The sequence below is a fragment of the Schistocerca nitens genome, chromosome 1 (genome assembly GCF_023898315.1).
Source record: "Schistocerca nitens isolate TAMUIC-IGC-003100 chromosome 1, iqSchNite1.1, whole genome shotgun sequence".
Classification (NCBI taxonomy): Eukaryota; Metazoa; Arthropoda; class Insecta; order Orthoptera; family Acrididae; genus Schistocerca; species Schistocerca nitens.
Window position 1 is genome coordinate 911,088,532 of NC_064614.1, and position 18,912 is coordinate 911,107,443.

The window sequence follows — 18,912 nt, forward strand, 5'->3', positions numbered from 1 at the left end:
TGGTAGATTAAAACTGTGTATCGGACCGAGACTCTAACTCGGGAGCTTTGCATTTCAAGGGCAAGTTGTCCTGAGTTCGAGGCTCGGTCCGGCACACAGTTTTAACCTGCCCGGAAGTTTCAGCTTTTGTTGTGTTTTAATATTCTCTCGACTAAGCCGTCTCTGTCGGCAGTAATCCTAAACTAAAACGATTTCTACCAGAATAAAAGCAACGCTGCATTATTGTGTTGGTACCAGCTGTTAGGCAATCTGTGTTGCAGCTAGAATAGTTGAGTACGGCAATGAATGGAACAGAAACTATGAACAGGAAGTGTAAGTAACAAGATGACAGGGGCAGGGGGAGGGAGGGGGTGGAGGAGGAGAAGGAGGAGGAGGATTCAGACAAGGTTAGTATACACCTGCTCCAGAAACATCTACCGTATTATTATAACGCAGAATTAAAATTAATTGTCTGACATGGAGCGCGGACTGTCTCAGCCTACCGGTTGCCTATTGTAAGCCACTAACGGAAACACAGTGATCAGACACGCAAATCTATCGAAGCCTTAAAAGAGCTCGAGTCAGCAGAAATTGCTGGAAAAAGGCGCGGAGAGTGTGACACATTCGCCGCTGCTGCGCACCGCACCCAGCCGCTCTCCACTGGAGTCTCTCCGACGATGCTCAGGCAGCTGTTCCCTCGAGGGCACTCCAGCCACAGCAGCTCCGCCACACGCTACAAGCGCGCTCGTTCGAAGCGCGTGTTGACACTTCTGCGGCGCAAACGACGATCATTTGTCTGCGCTCACATGAACAGCCAAAACCCCGATTATAGCATGACGTAAGTCGCCAGTAATTAACTCACTGGTGTAAAATTATGTTTGCCAGCCACTGTGGCCGAGCGGTTCTAGGCGCTTCAGTCCGGAACCGCGCGCCTGCTACAGTCGCAGGGTCGAATCCTGCCTCGGGCCCATGTGATGTCCTTAGGTTAGTTAGGTTTAAGTAGTTCTAAGTTCTAGGGGATTGATGACCTCAGATGTTAAGTCCCATAGTGCTCAGAGCCATTTGAACCATTTTTATAATTATGTTTGTCGACAGACTCGTTCTATTTCTGTAATACGTAGAAACGTTAGCTGGATGCCTGGGAAGAAAGTACGTCCCGCACTTCATCTCTCATCTCATTCGATATCGATTTCCAAGGCACTTGACAGTCGGGAGCTGTTACGATGTCTGGTAGTACGCCCAGCTACTGACCTTTCCCGTCGTACATACTGACCAAAGCGCACAGTGATAAGACAATGGCCTGGTACTCTCGAGGACGGCGCTCAGTTAGTCAGCCTGCTTCAAAACTGGACAGTATAGAAAAAACGGTGCCCTTTCCCTGTTAAGTTCCTCGATATCTTGTGTAGATTGCACTGGTGTATACCTGCCCAATGCTGCGGCGACATTCTAGTCTCAAGTCTATATAACGCGTGCCGTGACAGTAGACGGTAAATAGTGGATTGGATATTGTTCGTGTGGTTCGTTTAATGTATGACAGCGATCTTGCCTACATGTTAGGATGTAATAAGGTAGGCAGTAGGGAATTTGTAATCGGTTCAGTGACGTATATCGACTTCAGTTTTAAGTATATTTAGGACATTTGTAATCGGTTCAGTGACGTACGTATATGGACTTCAGTTTTAAGTACTAACGATATTACCCGAAATTGTTGGCTAAAAAATTTCCTCTGCGTGACTTTTCTAAATGGCTCTCCTTCTGCCTTAATAATGTAGTTAACGAGTTCAAAAAATGGTTCAAATGGCTCTGAGCACTATGGGACTCAACTGCTGTGGTCATCAGTCCCCTAGAACTTAGAACTACTTAAACCTAACTAACCTAAGGACATCACACACATCCATGCCCGAGGCAGGATTCGAACCTGCGACCGTAGCAGTCGAACGGTTCCGGACTGCGCGCCTAGAACCGCGAGACCACCGCGGCCGGCTTAACGAGTTCAAAAGCATTTGCGTGCACGTATCAGCACGTTTTTAGTGGACGGTCATTCATCTACCAAGCGGCATTGCCATACAGTAAAAAAGGGTTCCTCATATTTCCAGTTATCTCATAAACTACTATATGGACAAAAAATGTCATTAGTGTTTTTTGTGGAATTCTTGTGGAGCTATTTGGAATTGTGATCACAGTTTTTTTTCAGAAATTAGCAAATATTTTTTTACAGCATCACAATTTCCTCGAGGAACACTGTTTTTTTTTTTTCGCGGAATGCTGAAGAACTTTGCACAATTTTGTACAGAGAACTCTAGAACTAATACACGTCTATCCATAGCTCTGGAAAAAAGTATATTTCTCGAAAGTCGGATGCCAGCTTCACCGGACGCACAGTATTCTGCAATATTGCTCATTGCCGACATCAGTCCACATATAGGGTGACAATTATTGACCATATGAAAAAAAAACGTAAATTAGTTACAAACTACGGCTTGCCACCCACTTTCTTCACCATGTAAACGTCACTACAACATTGGCGATGATGTGGTGCAGACGAATAGCGAAATTCTGCGTGATTCGCTAAAATGTCGGGACATCGATGCGGTCGATGATTTCCTGAATGGCTGTTTTCAGCAATGGCTTTGGGGCTATTGCCGTACACCTTGTCTTAAAAACAGCCCCACAAAAAGGAGTCACATGTGTTAAGATCCGGGTAATCTAGTGGCCAATCGAGGTCCATGGCAGTGGCCTTTGGGTACCCCAGAGCCAGAATGCGGTCCCGAAAGTGCTCCTCCAGGACATCAGACACTCCTCTGCTTCCATGAGGTCCAGCACCGTATTGCATGAACCACATCTTGTCGAAATCAAGGTCACTTTGTACAATGGGGATGAAATCATCTTCCAAAACCTTCACTTACCGTTCGTAGTCACCAAGGAATAATGCACCCTTTATTGCGGATACTCAGTCCCCCAAATGCACCAATTTTGCTTTTTTGACGAACCCATCAAAATGAAAGTGGACTTCATCGCTAAACCAAACCATGCATGCTCATACTAATTCCCCTTGTGCCTCGCGGCCAACCGCGCAGTTTGAACATCCTAACGCAAACCATTCAGAAGTTATGACGATTTTATTTCGTATAGTTCAGTAACTGTCATCCTGTAGTGTTGATGCAAGGATATACCATAATCGAAACTGCTTTGTTGTCGATTGGTTGACTATCTGAAGATGCGCAGGAAACTCGGAGTAAGGATAGCTGGTATTGGCGAGAAGATTATACACGCAAATATTTCAGTGAGAAAACGATGCAAGTCTTATTTCATCGACTTCTGGCATCTTCGGATCCATTCAGCTCGAGTCCAGGAAATGACGACTGAAGAAGATAAACAGATGCCACATGAGGTAAGAGATCTGCTTTTAGAACCATCTCCCAGTGGACAACATTAACAACACAAGCGACGCATGTGATTATGACTTCGATTGAAAAATGTCAAATATCGAATAAAACATCTCAATATGGCGGTTTAGACTTCTACATCGTTGTCAGCGACGTCACAATACATTTAAGACTACACGAAGCTTTACTCGAATCCGCTAAATTATAATTTTCGATCCACTAGATGGGATCCGCTATTTTAAATTTTGTAATCCCAACATCGGATTCCTTATCAGTGACGCAAAGAATCTAAAAAGAACACATTTTTGTAAGATTTCATATGCATTTTTCTATTATGTCCAGGTTTCGAAGCGAGTTTACCCACTATGCCGCGGTTTGGTCGTATTTCAGCCCGTCGAAGGAGATACCCGTCTTCTGTGGTTTCCCTAAATGATTTAACGTGAGTGCTGGGATAGTTCCTTTGAAAAAGCATGGCCGATTTACTTCTCCATCCTTCCCCAAGTCGAGCTTTCGTTGCGTCTCTAATGATCCTGTCGCCAACGGGACGTTAAATCCTAATCTCCCCTTCCCTGCGTGCTTCTCCTCATTACTTATTTTACCAAGCGAGATGGTGCAGTGCTTAGCACTGGACTCGCATTCGGGAGGACGACGGTTCAATCCCACCTCCGGCCATCGTGATTTAGGTTTTCAGTGATTTCCCTAAATCGCTTCAGGCAAATGCCAGGATGGTTTCTTTGAAAGGCCACGGCCGACTTCTTTCCCCATGCTTCGCTAATCCGATGAGACCGATGACATCTCTTTTTGGTCCCCTCCTCCACATCAACCCAACCCCACTGCACATTTTACCTTACATCGAGCCTACAGGGAACAATGCCTGTCTATCCACACAGTTGTAAGAGACCTTTTCTCCATGCTGTCAGTCGCTGGTTACAACAATCGTGGAGATTTTAAGGTAACATTGGTAGTTTGTGGAGACAACAACTAATACAGACGCTTGCAAGACAATTTTCCGAACTCTATTCCTTCGTAGGAGAATATGAAATTCGTGAGGGATTTGGCCGTTTCACGTTTCAAAAGAACTGTGTGTAAGACGCACACTGTTCTCGTGAAACGGCCACATCCCTCACGAATACGATATTGCTGTGCGTGAGTTATTCAGAAATACGATGCGATGGCATTGCGGCGACCACAACCATTGTGAAATACATTAAATGTATTCGCAGTTGCGAGTACGGGTCTGGACGTGAGTCGTGCTCGGATAGCCAAACTGTAAGGGCAGCGCTCGCGATAAGCGGGAAATCCGGTTTCGAGTCCCGGTCCGACCCAAATTTTCATTGTCGTCATTCCGTTGCACAGCTGATGGTTGTCCATATTCGCAGCTGTGGATACATTTAACGCGTCCCTCACGAATGTCCATTCAGACTTTTCATGGAGAACAGAGAGACTCAGTCCAAACTACAACATTGCTAATAGATCAGCTGTTTGCAATGCACTTCTCTTAGTAAATTTTAACTCCACAACTTAGCTCGCCTATCATTTTACCTTTGCTTCCACTTACATTCCTGTATAATGACCTTGATTTTAAATGGTAAATTATTTTTATTCGTTTTCAATTCTTTTCTTGTCATTACCGAGCGTTGCCATTTGGGAGGTATGGGTTTTAAATCTCTATCTCGGACTCAAGATCTCCCCCTGTGGCTCCCACGGCTGATGACGGGGCGGCCATTCTCGTCACCATCCTTGTTCAGCCGGAAATTATTCAGTGCTCGCTTCGTTAACCAGACCATAAATCTTAATCGTAATTCACTCCTTTAATTTATTTTGTCTTCTCCGTGCCAAATGTGATGGAAACTGTGATCATCTCCGTCTCCCTAGCTGAGTAGTTTGCGCGGCTGAATAATAAGGGAGCGCCCAGGGTTCGATTTCAGGCCGAGTTGGAGACTTTCTCCTCTCGGGGAAAGGGTTTTGTGTTGTCCTCGTCATCATCTTATCATCATCGACATGCAAGTGACTGAAGTGGCGTCAAATAAAAAAAGAACTGCACCAGTTGGCGGAATTCCCCAAAAGGGGACTCCCGGCCAAAATATGAAATACGCACATTTCATTTGATTTCAACTGATGTTCGTTTAAACTTTTGTCAATTTATTATTTGTTGTCTTAAACAGACAGGTTACTCATGACTTTTACAATCTTTCATTAGAGTTTCTGAAAATGAGTTTACTCGAAATGCGTAAATAAACTTGAGCTGCTCAACATCAAGTGACTAAATTTTTTTCCAGCAACCACAACTACAGTGTACAAATAAAAAAATTCAAAAGAAAATAGATTCTGCCCATTCGTCCATCTTCTAGTCACACCTTTCGTTTGTATTCATCTATATAGTGTAAAGCTTTTCAGGACATATCCTCTAGTGTGTTAATCTTTTAACCTCTGCGTACTTACTAGATGACCTTAATAATCTGTGGTAATGTGCACATTCTGATGTTATCTCCTATAATTTTTAGCTGTGGGTTTCCTCTTTTCATAAAGATATTACACAGCTTTCTTTCTTCACATAGTCTTTCTAGGCCCTCTTCACTTACCTGTGAGTTTGATTTTTAAGTTCTTTCTGCAGCTCAAGTTCCTGCTACTAAGGTTTTCTCATGGATTGCATTTCACTTACGTGTCATGCTGTGCTTGAGAGGCGCAGTTTCAGAAACTTCCACAGCTTTCTGTGACAATAGTGGACACATCAGGATTTTTTTCTGTTGATTATGGCTTCCTTCACTTCTGGCAACGATATGTTTCTGTGAAACACGAGGCTCTGCACTGTGCTTCGGAGGCTACAATATACTGCATGGCTCTTTCATCCTTCCGCAACTACATCCTATAATTCGCTGTGTAAGTCAGTTCACACGTTAAGTCAGTTCACACGTCGGAGGAAGGCAAAGGAATACCACCACCTGGATGACCAGACACAGAAAGCACTATGGTGTTTAAAGTAACTTCGGGTTGAGGTCAGCTTTAGTGTTATAACAGCAGACTGCGTGGTAGGGATACAGAACAGTACAGTAAATAGATCTGGTTCCTTTCTAAAACTGGTAAAAGTCTAATTTCTGGCAAAGAAATGGTATAAAACAGGCTCAAAGTCTCCTATTGCATGCAGTAAGACGTACTGAACAGTATTCTTTCATAATTCTACCACATTCTGCCCCATTTCCGAATCAAGTACTTTGTCCTCCTTATCTTCTCCTCCACCTCTCGCTACACTTGTTCACGAATAACGATGTCGAATGTAAACATTTATTTCGCCTTTGCATTTAAGTAATCTATGGAAAGCCTCTCAGTCATAGTCTGATTGTCTTATTGATTTACAAAACAAAATTTCAAACGTTTTGTACAAAGATCGTCTTCAAAATTGTAGCTCTTCTTTCTTGTAACTGAGCTGCTCTCCAGGCGATTTTAATGGAAAGGTAAATCATTTATCACCTTCCTATTCAATTAATGCTTTTTTTACTTCATCGTGAAGAGATCCAAGCAAAACTAGGGGTTTAATCACATTACATTCTTTGCTACCACACTATGCAAACTGTGAATTCTAGTAGCAATACAATGACACTTCGACAGTTGTGTTCAGCCAAAACCGCGGAATAGGTTTTTAAAAACGCGAATGCGCTGGATACTTTCAGAGTCTCAGCTACTGGGGAAGCATGTTTCATCATCGTAGTTCATACTGTTTATCCACAAAATATTCTACCTAGAATACAATATGCAGAGTGCTGTTACACCTACCCTCTCCACAACCATACGTTTTCTTCTCTTACGATATGAGCGTGTCATTCAGTTATCGTTAGCGAAATTTCGTATCAGTTACATCATTTAGTTAACGTTTGTAAAATTTGACAGTAAAGAATTTATTTCTGTTTTAAAATTTTCACTCTAACACTGTGAATGACCCACCTTGCCTAAATTCAAACGTGTGTCTTTCTAGACTCATAATTTGTTTTTCGTTCTTAGTATGTCATAAGTTATTATACTCTAACACCACTTACAAAATAGAAAAACATAGTTGACACTTACCAAATTAATTAATGGTTATCTCTAATGGAACAAATTTTTCAACATTTTAAAATCCAAATGTTTTACTAACTATATTTTGCGCAGGTGGTGTTCCACAGCAGCTAAGTACCTGAAAACAGAAAACGTGACGGCCCAGTATCTGTCGTATGACTTTATTTTTTTCTACGAATATTTTCGATAGTATTATTTTGGTCAACAACATTTTCGTTACAAAGAATGTGAATGGTTCTCGACCGGTGCCTCAGGTGCTGACTTGGTGGAAGTGAGCCCGCCGGGACCTAGCGAGTGGTAGCGGCTACTGCGTATTTCCACTGCCTCCTGTTGCCCCGTGGCCGAAATGGGCCAACATGTGTTGTAAATTTGCCCAACTAAATACCTTTACGAAGTAAGAATACCGCATTTACACAGATACTTTGTTTATATGTTTGCTTGTCCCTGTCATACTGAACTAATACTCACACGATGTTTTCAAAACCAAAGTCACCTAGTGCATATAGACAGCAAATCATCTTATGGATACTGAGGTAAAAAAAAAATATCAAGACCAAAAAGGTATTAATATAGAGTAATGAAATTTCGGGAACACTTTTTTGTAGGTAATATATTTAAGTGATCAAAACTGCAAGATCACAGATTAATTATAAGCGCAATATAAGCCATTGCAAATGTGAGATGCTGGTACACTAATAACCGTTGAATCTCCAGAGTGTTAAATGCAAGCGTGCAAATGTGTATGCGTTGTGTTGAACGGGCGACAGATGTCAGTGTGTTGGATGGAGTTACACTCCTGTTGCACCAGATCACTCAACACAGGGACGGTTATTGCCGGTTGCGGATGTCGCTGGAGTTGTAACGTGCTGAATGGGACACGTATCTGGTCATCGAGGAGGCCAAGGAAACATGTAGGCACCCTGTAGGGCGTTTTGGGTTACAAAACGGCATGTGAGTGAGCGCTGTCCCGCCAAAAACACCGCCTGGAACGCTGTTCGTAAATAGCGGCACAACAGGTCGAATTACCAGTCCGATCTAAAAAGTTACATTCGGGGTGCGTTCGATAACTATGGGAGTGCTCCTGCTGTCACACGAAATCACCTTAACTCCAGGTTTAGGTCCTGTGTGATCAGCACGCAGACATTTCGGCGCAGGCCCTCAACTGACCTCCTTCTAACCAACACACGGCCATCACTGACACCAAGGCAGAATCAGTTTTCATCAGAAAACCCAACTGACCTTGTCCCTGCCCTCTAATTAGCTCTCGCTTGACACCATAAAAGTTGGAAACGACGGTGGTTCGGGGTCAATGGACTGCACACTACAGGGGTCTGGTTTGGAGCTGCTATTGGAGTAACCGATTGGGTTGTACCATTGTGGTACCAATAGCTGATCACATTGCTTCTGCAGATACAGTCTAATGCGTCAGACCCATACCCTGAACACGATCGTCTTCTCTCTCTCTCGGTATTACCACGTAGCCATGTGGAGCCCGATCTTCTTGCGGCCTTCCATTCTCGTGACCACCGCCGCTAATAATTATCTACAGTGGTTATATTCATGCCAAGCCTTTATACAATATTGAGCTTCTTGTGGCCATATCCCACGACCTAGATTATAATGACGTTTTTGTCATCTTATAGGAATACTTGACTACATCAGCTGCACACATCTAATCTCAAAAGTAAGTAACGCTCACGACCGTTACGGCGTGTATTTAAAGTGCCCTGATTTGTATCCCCATAGTGGTGTCCTGAGTGGAAACAAGGCCCCGGGAGTAGACAACATTCCATTGGAACTACTGACGGCCTTGGGAGAGCCAGTCCTGACAAAACTCTACCATCTGGTGAGCAAGATGTATGAGACAGGACAAATACCCTCAGACTTCAAGAAGAATATAATAATTCCAACCCCAAAGAAAGCAGGTGTTGACGGATCTGAAAATTACTGAACTATCAGTTTAATAAGTCACAGCTGCAAAATACTAACGCGAATTCTTTACAGACGAATGGAAAAACTGGTGGAAGCCAACCTCGGGTAAGATCAGTTTGGATTCCGTAGAAATGTTGGAACACGTGAGGCAATACTGACCTTACGACTTATCTTAGAAGAAAGATTAAGGAAAGGCAAACCTACGTTTCTAGCATTCGTAGACTTAGAGAAAGCTTTTGACAATGTTGACTAGAATACTCTCTTTCCAATTCTAAAGATGGCAGGGGTAAAATACATGGAGCGAAAGGCTATTTACAATTTGTACAGAAACCAGATAGCAGTTATAAGAGGGGCATGAAAGGGAGGCAGTGGTTGGGAAGGGAGTGACACAGAGTTGTAGCCTCTCCCCGATGTTATCCAATCTGTATATTGAGCAAGCAATAAAGGAAACAAAAGAAAAATGCGGAGTAGGTATTAAAATCCATGGGGAAGAAATAAAAACTTTGAGGTTCGCCGATGACATTGTAATTCTGTCAGAGACAGCAAAGGACTTGGAAGAACAGTTGAATGGAATGGATAGTGTCTTGAAATGTGGGTATAAGATGAACATCAACAAAAGCAAAACGAGGATAATGGAATGTAGTCGAATTAAGTCAGGTGATGCTGAGGGTATTAGATTAGGAACTGAGACACTTAAAGTAGTAAAGGAGTTTTGCTATTTGGGGAGCAAAATAACTGATGATGGTTGAAGTAGAGAAGATATAAAATGTAGATTGGCAATGGCAAGGAAAGCGTTTCTGAAGAAGAGAAATTTGTTAACGTCAAGTGTAGATTTAAGTGTCAGGAAGTCGTTTGTGAAAGTATTTGTATGGAGTGTAGCCATGTATGGAAGTGAAACATGGACGATAAATAATTTGGACAAGAAGAGAATAGAAGCTTTCGAAATGTGGTGCTACAGAATAATGCTGAAGATTAGATGGGTAGCTCACATAACTAATGATGAAGTATTGAATAGAATTGGGGAGAAGAGGAGTATGTGGCACAACTTGACAAAAAGAAGGGACCGGTTAGTAGGACATGTTCTGAGGCATCAAGGGATCACAAATTTAGCGTTGGGGGGCAGCGTGGAGGGTAAAAATCGTAGAGGGAGACCAAGAGATGAATACACTAAGCAGATTCAGAAGGATGTGTGTTGCAGTAAGTACTGGGAGATGAAGAAGCTTGCACAGGATAGGGTAGCATGGAGAGCTGCATCAAACCAGTCTCAGGACTGAAGACCACAACAACAACCGTGGTGTCCTAGCGCCACTCATATTCAACTGGCACGAAAGTTGAATAGACATCTACTTTCGTTTATGCCGCAAAACTACTTCTGGGCATTGCGATTTTTTCTCCATTAGCAAATCATTTCATTCGCATCCAATTATCTGCTTAAGCAATTTCAAGATATCGATACAAGTAGCTTCAGTAGTAACATGTATTTTTTATGTTATGTTGTATTAAGTAGATCTATGGTTCATTATTCAAATTTTTGCGTTTTATCGTCACATTTCTGTGTGGAATCAACGACACTTGATAATATTTACAAATAAAATCGGTATTCACATGTTCTCAATGTTATTGTGAACACACTTTGAACAACTCTACATGGCTCTCAGGTAGAGGGTGTGAATTAACTTTCAGTAGCGAATATACACACATCAAAAAAAGTTTTCAATCACCCCAGTTCCAGAACTCCTGATGATATTCGTTGATTGTGGATGTTATAGCACAGACACAATCCCTTTGATTGTTCAGAGAAATCACTAAACCCGCGAAAAGATGTAAACAACCGTGCATGAGCAGCGCATATTAGACGGAGGGGGTCCGACAGCCGATCAGTTACAGTCATTCCACCAGGAAGGAGGTACACGGCTCGTGTTGTCTGTAGTTCAACCATGCCTAAGCGGTCAATGCCGCAGTTCGATTCCGTTCGCATTGTTATTTTGTTCCAGGAATAGCTATCTACAAGGGGTGTGTCCAGGTGTCTCGGAGTGAACCAAAGCGATGTTGTTTGGACATGGAGGAGACACAGAGAGACAGGAACTCGCTGAGGCCGCCCAAGGGCTACTACAGTAGTGGATGACCGCTACCAACGGATTATGGCTCGGAGAAACCCTGACAGCAGCGCCACCATGTTGAATAATGCTTCTCTTGCAGCCACAGGACGTCGTGTTACGACTCAAACGGTGCGCAGTAGGCTGCATGATGCGCAACTTCACTCCGGACGTCCATGGCGAGGTCCATCTTTGCAACCACGACACCATGCAGTGCGGTACAGATGGACCGCTCAGGACTGGTATCGCGTTCTCTTCACTGATGAGTGTGGCATATGTCTACAACCAAACGGAGAATTGTTTGGAGGCAACCTGGTCAGGCTGAACGCCTTTCTCCAGCGAGTGCAGTGAGGTGGAAGTTCCCGGCTGTTTTGGGGTGGCATTATTTTGGGCCGACGTACGCCGCTGGTGGTCATAGAAGGCGTCGTAATGGCTATACAATACGTGAATGCTATCCTCCGACCGATAGTGCAACCATATCGGCAGCATATTGGCGAGGCATCCGTCTTCATGGATGACAATTCGCGCTCCCATCGTGCACATCTTGTGAATGACTTCCTTCAGGATAATGACGTCGCTCGACTAGAGTGGCGAGCATGTTCTCCATACATGAAACCTACCGAATATGTCTGGGATAGATTGAAAAGGGCTGTTTATGTACGACGTGACCCACCAACCCCTCTGACGGATGTACGCCGAATCGCAGTTGAGGAGTGGGGCAATCTGGACCAATAGTGCCTTGATGAACTTGTGGACAGTATGCCACGACGAATACAGACATGCACCAATGCAAGAGGACGTGCTACTAGGTATTAGATGTACTGATGTCTACCGCAATTTGGACCACCACCACTTTAGGTCTCGCTGTATATTTGCATGCCATTTTCATTGAAAATAAGACTGTATCTGTAATTAGAGGATGGTATCTGTCCATATTCCATATGAAATGCCTTTATTTCTAGATGATTTTATAACCATGGGAAGACAGAATGCGTTGACGAGAGGCAGACAGAGAATACAACGCAAAAACGGGACTGTGGCGTGAGAGCAGACTGGTGCTTGAGATGTTAACTTCGTGCGAGCGAGGGCCCAGGATGTAGCTAGGGGTAGCAGCTACTGTGTGTTTTTACTACCTCCCTGCCGTGGGGCCAAAATGGGGCCAAGGTGGCCATGCTAGCAGCAGGAGTGTGCAGCTTTTTCACGCATTTAGAGGGCCTTTGCATATAGCTAACTGACGCCTATTCGTTTATAGGAAGGAAAAATGACCTGCAGAAAATAACGGACTAGCCTCGTGAGCTGCTCTTGGAATTTCAGAGGATCTCTGATGCAAGGCTAGTTGCTGGTCACGAAAACGTACCATTGATATATTACTCAGCGACGTCACGGAGCCGCCGGTGGAGTGACAGTTTCCTAGTATCAGAAGGGCGTTTTGTTGTGTGGTTGGCGTCAGGTTGTGACACGTTGTTTCGGCGGGATTTTGTATGTAGAAAGAGCCTCGCTATAGAACCACTGTGTTTGCGTTTTCCGCTATTCGCAGGCAGGCACGCTTAGGCAGAAATAGGTACCAGGGCATTTGAATCCGCCAAAATCTCAGGGGCTTCTTGGGGAGATGCGGAGGCGGACTGCATATGATCTTCTTATGGGGATGTGGAGCTGTGTGCATCTAGTGCACGTCGGACGGATACGTGGGAGATGGAGATCAGTGCATTTTAGCAGTGGAGGTGCAGCAGTAGCAATGCGCCCTCGTCTTCAGTTGAGAACCATTCGCACGATGGCAGCCTTCACCATGGCAGTCATCTATAATTATGGTGAACGTAAGTAACAGCTCTGGCATGACAGGGCATTCTTGATCCACACTTATGTAATTCTGTATGAACACCTGTCTCACATGCAGCCTTGGTATGTGTACGTGTGAGCTTTGCAATTAGGTTTTTTTCTTTTTTTTTTTCAAATTCCTCTGAGCACTATGGAACTTAACTTCTGAGGTCATCAGTCCCCTAGACTTAGAACTACTTAAACCTAACCAGCCTAAGGACAACACACACATCCATGCCCGAATCTGCGACCATAGCTGTCGCGCGGCTCCAGACTGTAACGTCTAGAACCGCTCGGCCACTCCGTCCGGCAGAATTTCCAGAATTTGTGTTTGTAAACCCCTCCACATTTTCTTATTATTTATGTATACGAATGATGTGTTAGTTAATAAATTAATCTATTTAAATGAGATATATTTTCCCTTCAAATTAAATAAATCCTTACTTTAGGATCTACAGCTAGGGCCCATAAAATTAGAATTGTCCAGTTAAGTTGTGAATATTAAACTCATAGCGTAGATCTTAAAGGCGTGGCCTGCTCACACTTAGTTTTCTGGGTTGCGGTAACTTTCTATGTGTGTGGGCCACATAAACTGATGAACCCATGCTCAGGATTCCCTTTGGACCTCCTGATACACAGCCAAGAGCTTTTAGTGCTTTTTTTCTTTTTGTTTATTTATTTCATGTTCTTGGAAATCATACTGTAGTAGCTGCTAGTACTTTTAGTACTTGCTGGTGCAAATTAATAATTCATGTATTTTATCTAGTTTCGTCTTCAGAGTTTTGTGACTTCTGCTGCACATCTGATGACACATCTGCCTTGAGCACTGGAATTTCAAAACCTTTGGATGGGAATGCTTTATATTGAGAGAAGATACGATATGCTACGATACGTAAAAATACCGATACGTAAATATATAGATACGTCAGTCTTTGTATCATGTATAGGTGTATAGTCAAATTTCAATGTTAACACGATGCGAAGGAAGACACATGCTATGTCAAAATAGTTACGAAACAGATAACATGGCGCCTTGATAGGACGTAGCAAATGACGTAGCTGAAGGCTATGCTAAACGTTCGTCTCTGCAAATGAGAGCGTGTGTAGTCAGTGAACCATCGCTAGCAAAGTCGGCTGTACAACTGGCGAATGCTAGGGAGTCTCTCTAGACCTGCCGTGTGGCGGCGTTCGGTCTGCAATCACTGATAGAGGCGACGCGCGGGTCCGACGTATACTAACGGACCGCGGCCGATTTAAAGGCTACCACCTAGCAAGTGTGGTGTCTGGCGGTGACACACAATAAGTTCAGTGTCATACATTTTTTGAAAGTGATGAGGAAAGAAAATAAAGACATGGTAGAGAAAATACTAGAGAAAGTCAGGCAAGGGAATATAGACATGGAAGAAGCGATAACTGAAGAAAATTAGGTTGTGGGAGAAAAAAATCAGGAAAGAAGATAAGGGCATGCGAAAAAAATATCAGAAAGGAAAATAAGGACAGGGAGGAGGACACAGAACGAAATTTGGGAGATGAAGCGACAAACGAAAAAAACTTTTAAGTTGGCAGAAGAAACGTAGGAAACAGACACTCAGGGAACGGGTATCACCCCCCGGGTTCATCAGGTGGAGAAGAGTCCGGATGCAATGAAGGACAAAATAAAGGCGGCTGGAATAATGAATGGTGGATTAATTACAGGTCATGAAATGGAGAGTAGAATAGTCAGAGAAATAATAATGGACCACCATACGGCAGATATAACAATCTAGGGAACAAGCACAACAGTAAGCAATTTGGTCAGCCTAACAGAGGATGGACGTGCCAAAATTATCGAAATCTGTCGTCCTAACCCATAACATAAACAGTGCGGATGCACTCTACCTCAACACTGACTGCAAGAAAACGAGGGAGAGTTTAATTTTGCACCTACCACAACAATCGGAACCCGCCTTATCAATATATAAAATACAACAATATCTCTGAAGTGCTGTCAGAAGAGAAAGAGACAAGAACTACGAAAGACGTCGATCCTGTGATAAAGGTTGCGGTACAAAATAGAGAATTACGCGGTAATTTGGACAGCAGAAGTAAAATTTCAACACTAGCAGAAATGTGATGCTTGATAGCTGCAGAAGACTTTAAGTGGACAGAACTTCCGTCAGAAAGATTAGGATAAAAGATGGTGTTTTAGCAAAGATTATTGAAGTAAACAGGTAGGTGAGACTCGAACTAGTGTGTCGAGGTCACACATTAATAGCTAATTTTCTAGTGGTCCCCAAGCTGGAAGCAGAGTTAATCACTGGGATCGACTTCCTTAGTAACTACAGAGCATTATTAGACTTGGAGCGAGGAGAAGATTTTATGCAAAAAGGGAAGAAGATACAGCTTCGATTCGAGGAACAAGATGTTCATGCACAGATACTAGTGAGCTGTTTGAAGCTGTGTATGGACGGAACAGATTGTGAGAATAGGGATGTGGACTGGAAAGAAGATTTAGGTGACAATGAAGAGTAAAAATAAAGGGAAATCAGCCATACAAGCAATAAGCATGTCAAACCTTTTAGCAAAATCGGTGCAGAAGCTAGAGAAGAGTTGAAGGTAATATTAATAGGTAACTGTAATGTGATTTTACTGAAAACTGGACTGATCAAGAATTTCCAGTAGGCATTCAGTGTGAAGGAACATGGCGAATTTTTCATACCTTCTTATACCACCACAGTCCCTCATTATCGAAAGTGAGCCAAGAAATAGAATGCGGGTTGCAAGATGGTGTGACCCAACATGCAGTTTCCATCTATAACAACCACCAGTGTGTCACTGAAAAAAAGGACAGGTCAGTATGCCACATACGAGATTTTAGGCAGATCAGTACAAAAATCATGTCAGAGATGGAGAGACCAGGGAAACTAGAAGAACTATTACAAATATTTAAGAAGTCTTCTTGTTGATCGACCTTAGATCGAGCCTGTGGCAGATATCTCTGCTTCCTTCTTCTCACAAGTACATGGCTTTTATCTTCTTCAGTCAATGTTACCGATTTTGATGACTACCCTTTGGCCTAAATATGTCTTCTTCTGGGGCTGAACAGAATTCTCTGTGAACCAATTAAGCAAGACCTGTTAATCACAAAGGAAACATGGGGAGAGTAAAACAGAGCACTATAAACATTTCTCGGTGCCCTAAAAAAACATGAAGTAACCGTCAATTTAGAGAAATCTCGTTTTGGAACACAGATAGTGAAATAAAAACACAAAGAAATCACAGAAATTGGCTGCGAGCAGGCATTGATTGAAATGAATGGGGAAAGTTGAAAATTTGTGCTGGATCAGGATTTGAATCTGGGTCTCCTACTTACCAGGCAGATGCTCTGAGCCAGCTGGACACGGCGGTCATTGAAACTGCACCGACTAACGTAGCACGATTCTCATCAGACCAAAATTCTTCATCTATCCACACACTGTTAATGTAGTACCCTTTGCCCATTATCCTCATTATTCATGGCATTTTGTCTGTTCCCATAGGAGTTCGAGCCTAGAGCGAGTAATGAGGATAATGGACAAGAAGTATTACATTAGTAGTGTGTGGACAGGTTGAGAATTTGGGTCTGACGGGTGACGTGCTAAGGTGCAGTTGCAGTTACCACCGTGTTTGGATGGCTCAGTGAGCAGAGCATCTACCTAGCAAACAAGAGACCCAGGTTCGTTATTGATCCGGCACAAATTTTCAACTTTCCCCATTGATTTCAATCAATGGCCACCCACAGCCAAGGTCTGTAATTCCTTTGTGTCTTAACGTTTAATGGCTGCTGGCTCAAAATGGTGTCTGTACTGTTGGACATGTACAAAAGAACAGACGCCACGTATGCAATGACCAACCAGAACATTATGACCACAGATCTACTGCCGATATAAACCTGTCCAGGCGATAGCAGCGTCACCCAGCGAGGAATGACTGCTAGTCAGACACACACACAAACACACACACACACACAAGCGCGCGCGCGCTCGGGCTCCCGCGCCGTGCATGTAGTGTTAGTGAGCATGCTGTCTATGTGTGGAATGGGGAAGGCGCCCAAACTAACTGCGTTTGACCGAGGGCAGATTGTGATAGCCAAGAGGCTCAGCACGAGCATTTCGGAAACTGCACTACCTGTCGGGTGTTCGAGAAGTGCTGTGGTGAGTGTCTTCAACATACGGCGAAATCGAGGTGAAAACACAACCAGATGTCGTGGGGTTGGGCTCCCACCCCTTCTTACGGATGTCGGACATCGTAGGCTGGTCAGGCTGGTAAAACAGGACAGGCGGCGAACTCTGGCGGAACTAACAACAGACTTAATGTTGGACAGAGTACGTGTGTCTGAACACACTGTGCTGCGAACACTCCTAACGATGGACCTCCACAGCCGATGACCCATGTACACGCCCACACCACGACATTGGCAGTTACGACTGAAATGGGCACTTGACCATCGGCACTAGAATGTTATCGGAGTGGTAGAGCATTGTATGGTGTGTAGCTGATACCTACTTCACCATGCCGATGGGAAGGCACGAATCCGTCGTCTTCCAAGGGAATGGCTCCTTGACACCTACACTGCGCTAGCCTCGGTACTGGCTGGTTCGATAGCCACCGATCTTCAGCCTAATACCTTCTCAGGGACTAGTATCGATTATCTTCATATATGTCTGCCTTGCAGATCCGTATATTCTACTAGGATATTCAGGTTCGACTGAATAAAACTTTATAAAATTGCAGAACGCCTATCAGCCTCTCAGTTTTGTTTGGTTAGGTAGCTTCAGATTTTAATTGCTGTCTTCCGTCTCGTTCTTAAGGTGAATACATTTAGCAGCGAAGTCAACTCTTCATCCAAAAGTACACCGGGAAATCTAACCGGGTTTTTGAAACTTAAAATTGTTTAACGGTTACCTGGTAAGCTACAAAAACAACATGAAGGACTAAGATTTGCATAAAAGGTTTTCTACCATATAACTGCTCAGTCAATAATATACATAATCAAAAGGTAGGTAATTTATCAGTTTTATTGTTTCATGTATCATTTATGCTATTAATCGAATCATTTTACTTTTGTATTATATGTTACGTGTCAATATGGTTACATGCTGATCATTCTCGAGATTTATTTATATACAAGCGTGAATTAGTAATTGCTACTCACTAGCTTTTACGTATTAAATAAATACAAATTTTACGGAACAGAAGGGGTTGCCAAGGAGAAACTTTTTCAGTTTATTTTCAAATTTAACATCGTTGTCTGTCAGACACTTTACATCATTGCGTAAGTGATCAAAAATTTTGATGGCAGCACTGTGCCTCTCTTTTTGTGCTAAAGTTAACCTCAGTGTTAAATAATGTCATGTTGTCTTCCGGTATTGTAATTACGTACATCATTGTATCTTTTAACCAGTAGTGGGTTACTTACAACAAACGTCATAAGGGAATACATATACTGCGAAGCAGTAGTCATAATGCCTCTGTTTAAACAGATGTCTAAAAGATGATCGTGGGTGAACCTCACATATTATTCTTACAGCATTTTTTTGAGCAATGGACACTTTCTTAAAGATGAGTTACTTATCAGTATTATTCCACACTACACTATTGAATGAAAATCGCGAAATATGTTAACTTATTGATTT